We start from the raw sequence: 7705 nt of genomic DNA, 5'->3' as shown, positions 1-7705 counted from the left end.
GCGGTTCCAAATGTTTGCCAGCAGCAACTCGTCTTGCACCCAGTTCTCTGCATCTCCACCAGCTCTTTAATGCTAGCACATTATTCGCACATCACCTTGCAAATAAGCTAACATAGGTTGATTGTTCACTTGCTAACACGACAGCAAGTCAGGCTTTCCATTGTTTGTTCCACCCCTTCCCTCTCCGTCCTCCAGCATGTATCTCAGGTGCCCTTGTGGTGGACTCCTCATTTCCTCTGTCCCTCCCTTGGATTTTGCCACTCTGGCCAGCCATCTCTGTAGCTATTCCCAACAATCCACAATGAAGTCGCCCTGCTGGGTTCGGACAACACAACAAGACACCATGGGCATTAACCTTAAAACAAACCATGAGTTCTCAGGGTGGCTTGTTCATGAAAAATAAGCGACCCTGAAGAAACTGTCGGGTTGGCACAACTCAACAACACGAGAGAGCAAAGAGTAGTGTTATTATTCTGGCAGGTATGTGCTGCTTTTCTGCTACTCAGTGGCCCCCAGAGCAGCTTACAGACAATTCAATATTTTTTAATCAATTTAAAACAATAAAACAAAAACAAAAAGAACAAGTGCAACTACATACTTCAAAAGCCTAAGTTTCAAATATCACAACACTCTAAATCAGTGGTTCCCAAAGTGGGCGGTACTGCCCCTTGGGGGCGGTGGGAATGCATAGGGGGCGTTAAGAGGCAAAGAGGTGGCGGGGGTCGCTCGAGGTGGTCTTCTCTGTACCAGGAGTTTTGGTTACAGAAGGAAATTTCTGATGGCTATCCTGCACTATGGAGAGTGGTTCAGAAGCACCTGGTTGCATTTCCAACACCATATTTGGTGGAATGTGGTTTTAGTGTGGTCTGCCTACTTCTCTCCAAGCAAAGAAATCGACTCCAGATTACTAAACGTGGTGATTTAAGATTCACGTTAAGTAACTTTAAACCAGACATTGGGAAACTGCTATCACTTCATCAAGCCCCTCCATCACATTAAGAATCAGAATAGTGAGGTACTCTACCCTAGTTACTAAATGTCATATCTAATATTCTTGCTAAATGACTATCAGACTTTGAAAAGATGGTATCACTGGATCAAGTTCATCAATTATGTGTAATTGAATAAACTAAAAAATGTAATTGGATTTTGAATATTCAATTAATTGTTACTGTTTTGAATTTTATTGTTATTATCCTCCTAAGTGGGTTGTGGAAAACTGCTATTCTGGATAATGATTTTTATAGTGTATGGTAGGGGGCACTGGGCATGAGTTTGTGGAACCAAGGGGGTGGTGCCTGAAAAAGTTTGGGAACCACTGTTCTAAATGAAAAAAGAAAAAAAGTAATTCAGCTGTGGCAGGCAATTCAAATTTATCTCTATGTGGAAAAAGAAAATTTGGGATATAGCAATAAACAAAAAGCTCACACAGAATTTAAGGACTGGCAAAAATACATAAACTATATGAAAAAAGAATCGAACAGAATAACTTTGGCAAAAGCTTATAGAAATTTGTGGGATTCATGAAAAGATTATATATAAATAAAAGAAATAGAAATAATTAATATACTGCCCTGGAATAGAAAAAGAAAATGAAAGATGGAAGTTTTTTTTTTAAAAAAAATTGACCAACCTTGGGGAGGGAATGGGGAGGGACTCTGAATTAGTATTAATGTGTTTAGTTTTTGCTTTCACTGTATGTTTTTGCTTTCACTATGTTTTTTTGAAAACTCGTCATCAATACCCAATAATTAATCCAGGGTAAAATTCTGTCTGTCCAGATCTGCTACAAAAACATAAAACATTTTCTTTCCAATTTTTAAATTTGTATTTCCCATAAAGTCAATTTAGCATGGGGAAATGGGTCAATCTGAAATGGTGTGACATGCCTCACATCTCTAAGCACTGAAATTGTGGGAGGAGCTCTGTCCACCTTAATATGCCAAGAACCTAATTCCATCCATTTGGAAAGAGGCTCCAGACAGAAAGATTCCAAACTGACCAAGGTGGAAAATCAAATCTAAGTGGAAAAGACCAAAGTTTGGTACAGGTCAGCAGGTAAACCCAATTTGCAAAACAAAACATTGAAACTTTGAAAATATTTGCCAGGTATAAGTAAGGGGATTCTGCATATGACATAAACAATTTGAGGCATAGTATTCATCTTGAGTGTATTAACCTTACCCCATAGACTTAACTTTAAGGATGCCCATCTATCTATATTTTGTGAAATACCATTAATCAACTTATTTAGATTTAATCATTTGAGATATGTTTCTAGGAATAGTTATTCCCAAATAAGTAATGGAATCAGGGCACTGACAAAAGAATCCAAAGATAAAACAAAAAATATAAATTAAAAACTCAATAAATAACATTTCAGAACATCTATCAGAAAACAACCAGATGCTATAAAGCTTAAACACTGAATCATTAAACAAGAGAATATGCATTCTATGTGATAAATTGGCCAGTTGTTTAAATTCACTGCATTCTATAAGAATAAAGTGTTTGTGCCTTTATTAAATAATCTCCTATGTTAACATGGGAAAATTGCCTAGCATTCATAGCATGATATGAGCCCTGTTCAGGCATGTATGCTAAGATGCAAGTAGGGCCACAGTTCATGTATGTTGTGCCTGCCTTCTGTGTTCAAGGGCACAGCAGCCCTGCCTTCTCAGTTCTGATCTTGCCACATGGATCAAGTGGAACACAAGTAGAACTTTCCATGTGATCAAGGAACCTGCTTTATTAAGATAACTGGTCACATGGAGCACTCTACTCACATTCAAGCAGATAGGTGTAGAACTCCTGTTCAGACTATGCCGCTGAATCCTGCAAGCATTGGAACTGGAGGGGGAGGGGGCAGCATACACGGCCCCGTGCCCCTCCACATGCATTGGCATATAGAAACAGCCCATATCTGAATTTCGGCAGTAGGGGAACTTTTATCCACGTTCTTGAGAAAGGGATACTGGAGAAGGCTTTAATATAAATCAAAGCTTAGCCCCAGAACCTGTTCAGCTGCAAAACACGTGAAGCATTAATTTAAAAAGAGTGTTCTTAAGCCATGTGCAGTGTTTATTTCTTCACCACTGCCAACCCCCATATATCCAGGAAATGTGCTGTGCTTCCAAAGGGCTATACCACTTCAGAGTATGTTTGTGAGGGGGAACAACAGGTCTGAATGATTCACCACCTAAAAAACCATTCTGGACGTACAAAATGAGCATGTTAGAGAGCATGACTGAACATAGCCTTCTCCATAAGATTCCACCTTTCTATATGCAGGGAGGAGTTTTGGGGGGTGGGTGGGGAGGATGGATTCAATATGCAACCCCATGTCTGTGGCCTAAAATGTTTCAGTTCAGGAAAAGCATTAGATTCTGCTCAATGTTTTAGGCTATTGGGACTGAAATAGTAACACACAGTTTCCCTCTTTATAATATGATGTGTGTGTGTATGTGTATAAGCATGCACTACTCAAATGTTCTTCACCAAAGACTACTCCTGTGACACAAAGACAGCAATCAGACACCATAGCAACAACTGCCTGGCTTAAGTAGGCAAAAGTTTGGATTGCTTTGTCAGCCTGAAAAGAAAACAGACAGAATCACTAAACTGCAATCCTAATCTTACATACTACAGAGTAAGTGCCATTTAGCTCGAGGGCATTTACATCTGAGTAAACAAGCTTAGGACCACATTACAGATTTTCAACCTGGATTGCAGTCTTGACACTGAAACAAAACAAGCCAATTAAATTATCTTGATTCATTCAACTCTTGCTACATGGCAACTTTGGAATCAAAGGTTAGAGGAACTATCAGGACATGCTGGTTCACTTTTATTGTACTGAAATCCAGTATGATAACACTTATTTCCTGAAACGAGACGGGTGAGGGATTTCATTTGTTGTCACGGAGATAGGGTGTTTGGTTGCTAGGATCACTATTTGGCTAAAGGTAAAAGTTGGATCACATGAACCACGGATAGGATTGTGGGTTCTTTTTTTAAACTGGAAGATACATTTCTTACGAACAGTTTAAGCGAAGATTCAATGATGAATTCAATCACAGTACATGCTCCATCATTTAACCCATCTTGACATATTTGCCGTGGGTTCTCCAGCCACGATCTGGGCCTTTGATGGAGCTCCTACATGACCCATTCACCTTGAGCAACCTGTAGTCTTGGTGGGGAAATAAAACCTGACACATATTTAATGGCCCTGACAATCATTCATCAGGACAAAAATTAGGGCAATCCTACATGCTTATGAAGCAAAGACAGGGCTACCAAGCACATGTTGAAATTTGTAATGCTATTATAAGAGGAAGAAAATGAAGGGTGTAGCCGTGCAAAGAGTTTATTAATATGAAGGTCAGATAGAGCCTATGTATCAATTTCCAGCAGCCTTGCTTGGGAACTCTCCACCACACTGGCTCTTGCTGGGGGAAGCTGAAGTTATTTTACAAGCAAAGAGCAGAACGAATGGCAACGGAATGGCACAGTTTTTGAGGCAAACTAATGATTAAACCGTAATTAGCACAGGGCAGTGGTGGCCTGTTCAAACCCCAGTTCTGCAGGTGGACAAGGTCAGAGAGCAAAAGCAGCAACATAGCCTTTATGTGTAACCCTTTAAGCTACTAACGGTCAGGAGGCATTCATGCACTGAATATGCAAGTGACAGTGTCTACCTCTCATTATGCTGCCGCACATCGCTATGGTGTTGTGTCAAGCCAAACAAGCAGATCCTATCCCAAGTTATAATGTCACACTGAGAGAAATTAGGCGGAGGAGGGGAAAGCAGTAGGGACACAGCAAGAATGCAGTGGGGTATTTGGAAGTTAATTCACACATGCCTCACTTGGTGATTGTAACATTACAGATTGACAAGATGTTATCATGGAGGTAGGTTAACCCATCACAGGTTTAACAACGGTATTTAATTTAATTTAGCATCACCTCACAGACAGGTTCAGGAGAAACAAAGGGAAGTACTACTTTGCATCACACCGCATCACAACTAATGCATAATTTACTGCCTAAAGATGGGTGACGACCACTGGATTAGATTGTTTTTGACACTGAAGACAAATTCATGGCTGATGGCCATTTAAAAACTGATTAGCCATGATAGATAAATGGAACCTCCAGGTTCAGAGGCCAAATGCCTCTGAGCATCAGTTTCTGGGGTGAAGGGGATGTTGTGTTCCTGCCCTGGTTGTGAGCTTCTTGGAGGCTTTTGGCTGGCCACTGTTCGAAATAGCATGCTGGGCAGTGGGACCCTGGGTCTAATCCAGCAGAAGCCCTTCTTATCTTCTTAATACTTTTCAATGGATACAGTTCACATATTTGGCTGCTAGCCATCTAGTGATCTCTGATCAAATGATGAGAAATCAAGAGATGCTCATGCATGTGTGAACCGTCCCATTGGTAAATTCTACCCTTGATACAATTGTCTAAATGCATACATTTACTAGGGGAGTGATTCAGAGGAAGTGGCTTGTATCCTTGCATTTTACTGCCCATGTCCTGAAGCAATGGGTGGGCCAGCAAAGGAATACATGGAGCTCTATGAAATACGTACATAAAAAAGAGCGTGCATAGCATATTACAAGGTATACATCGTAATAATAAAGCAAATGCAGCAAAACAGAACACATCCAGAGAGGAAGGGCTACAAAACTGCATTTCTTCTTACAGCAGAAGCAGCCATAATGCTGATCATAGGATGTCATCAAAACTACAAACCCCATATCCTGTTCTGTCTTCACTCCCTGTAATGAGTCATGGCATCATAAAATCATACATTTCCTCAATCTCAATTTAAAATATAGGGTGCATTGGGTAAGGGGGTACTGGCCACATTTTCTTTATTAAACATTACAGAGAGAGAAGGGGGAATAAAATGCTGGTTTTGCCAGAAACCCCATGTTCAGTGCCACACCTAGCTCTGCCCTTAAAACTATTAACTAAGTCCTCTAATCAGTATTTGCCAGGACATAACAATTGAAATAGTTCTTCCAATTTCTGTGAGGTATGCTTGAAAAGACAGCCATCCAACCCCTGCATCTTCTAGTTGCCTTCCACAAAGCTGAGACTGCTTCTGAGAATTTAGGACATATGAACTAATAACATGAGAGTGCTGAACATATCATATGCAGCCAATGTTAAGGCCATAAAACTATGGAAGCAAATTCCATTCACTTCAATGAGACTTGAGGCCCATTCACACTACTACTATACATCAAGTTTTCTCCTCTCCCCCAGCCCCACACTACTACTGAGTTTGTAGCAACCTTTTGCATGCCATTGTACAGTTCTGTTTATAAAGCTTGGTGGTTTAGAGGAATAAATCAGATTGTCCTCCATGCTTGTGATAAAATTGTTCAGACCACTGGATTGCCAAGACAACAGTTTCCCAACCCACTTCCAAAATCAGCTGACCTCGCACAGTGGCCATGTGAGTTTGCTCTTGCTGTCACACAAATATATTACCAAAGATTAAGGTGAAGGAACATAACCTCTGATTTTCCCTTTCCTCTCTCGTTTCTCAAGCAATCCACCGGTTGGAGGAAACTGTACCATCACCCTGCTTTGAGGCAGGGTCACGGCCTCTAAAAATAAACTGTTTTTATTGATTAACTCTGCTGTACCAGCAGCAGTGAGTCAGCGATAAGAAATGGAACCTAAACAAACTTTCACAGCAATTATGACTGCTAGATTATCCCTGCATTGAATGGAAAATCAGAGATCCTTTGTTCCTGCACACAAATTATTAGTAGATAAACACAGAGCATAAACTTACACATTCAAACATAAATCCCAAACCATCATTTTTCTCCAAGCAAACTAGAATAGTGTGTGTGTTTCTTTTCCCAGCACAGTATTTTTAATCCATTCTCCCATTAATTGTTGATTATTTTCTGACGCAAATTGATCGTACATAAACTTTTCAGAGGATTTTATTGTAATATCCTGTCATTTATTTTGAGGGTCACATAAATGTATATGAAATTATAGAATGCAATTAATTTGTTACCAGGGCAGAAGGCTTCAAAGTCTGTTACTAGTCTTACCCTAAAGAAACACCAGCTATATTTTCAGCGGATCCAACCATATTCGTCACCTTGATATCCATGGAATTACAGAATGGAAATAGTTTGGGCTTTTGTTCCTCTTATTTCCAGGTTTCGCATAGGCTGGTAACAAAGTCCAATTAAATTCCTGAGCCAATAAAAGGTACCCAGTTCTCATTTTCATCAAAGATAATTTCTTTGATGAAATTATCAAAGAAATAATTTCTGTTGTAGCAATAATTTCTTAGTAGCATCTTATCTTAAACGTAATACCTGGGTGAAAAACAGATATGTTCACAAACATTCTTGTGTTACTGTACGAAATCCAATTATAATAAGAGTAGATAGATACCTATAATTATGCCAACCTCATGATGTCTTTTGCTCCCATATCTCAAATAACTAGCAATAAAACTGTAATCAGCATATATAAACAACCCATGAATGTTGATCTCTGTTATTATGACCTCTCTCTTCAAGAGCAATCCCATCTCTCCTCATAAGGGAAGGTAATTGCTATATCAAGTTAGCAATCATGCACTGGGTTGCATATGTCATTAAGGAGTCCCTCCCTATTCCAATTGTCCTGTAAGACTAGCCGAAAATTTCCTAGGCGGAGA

The sequence above is a fragment of the Elgaria multicarinata genome, chromosome 3 (assembly GCF_023053635.1).
Source record: "Elgaria multicarinata webbii isolate HBS135686 ecotype San Diego chromosome 3, rElgMul1.1.pri, whole genome shotgun sequence".
NCBI lineage: Eukaryota > Metazoa > Chordata > Lepidosauria > Squamata > Anguidae > Elgaria > Elgaria multicarinata.
This window is presented reverse-complemented; position numbering follows the sequence as displayed.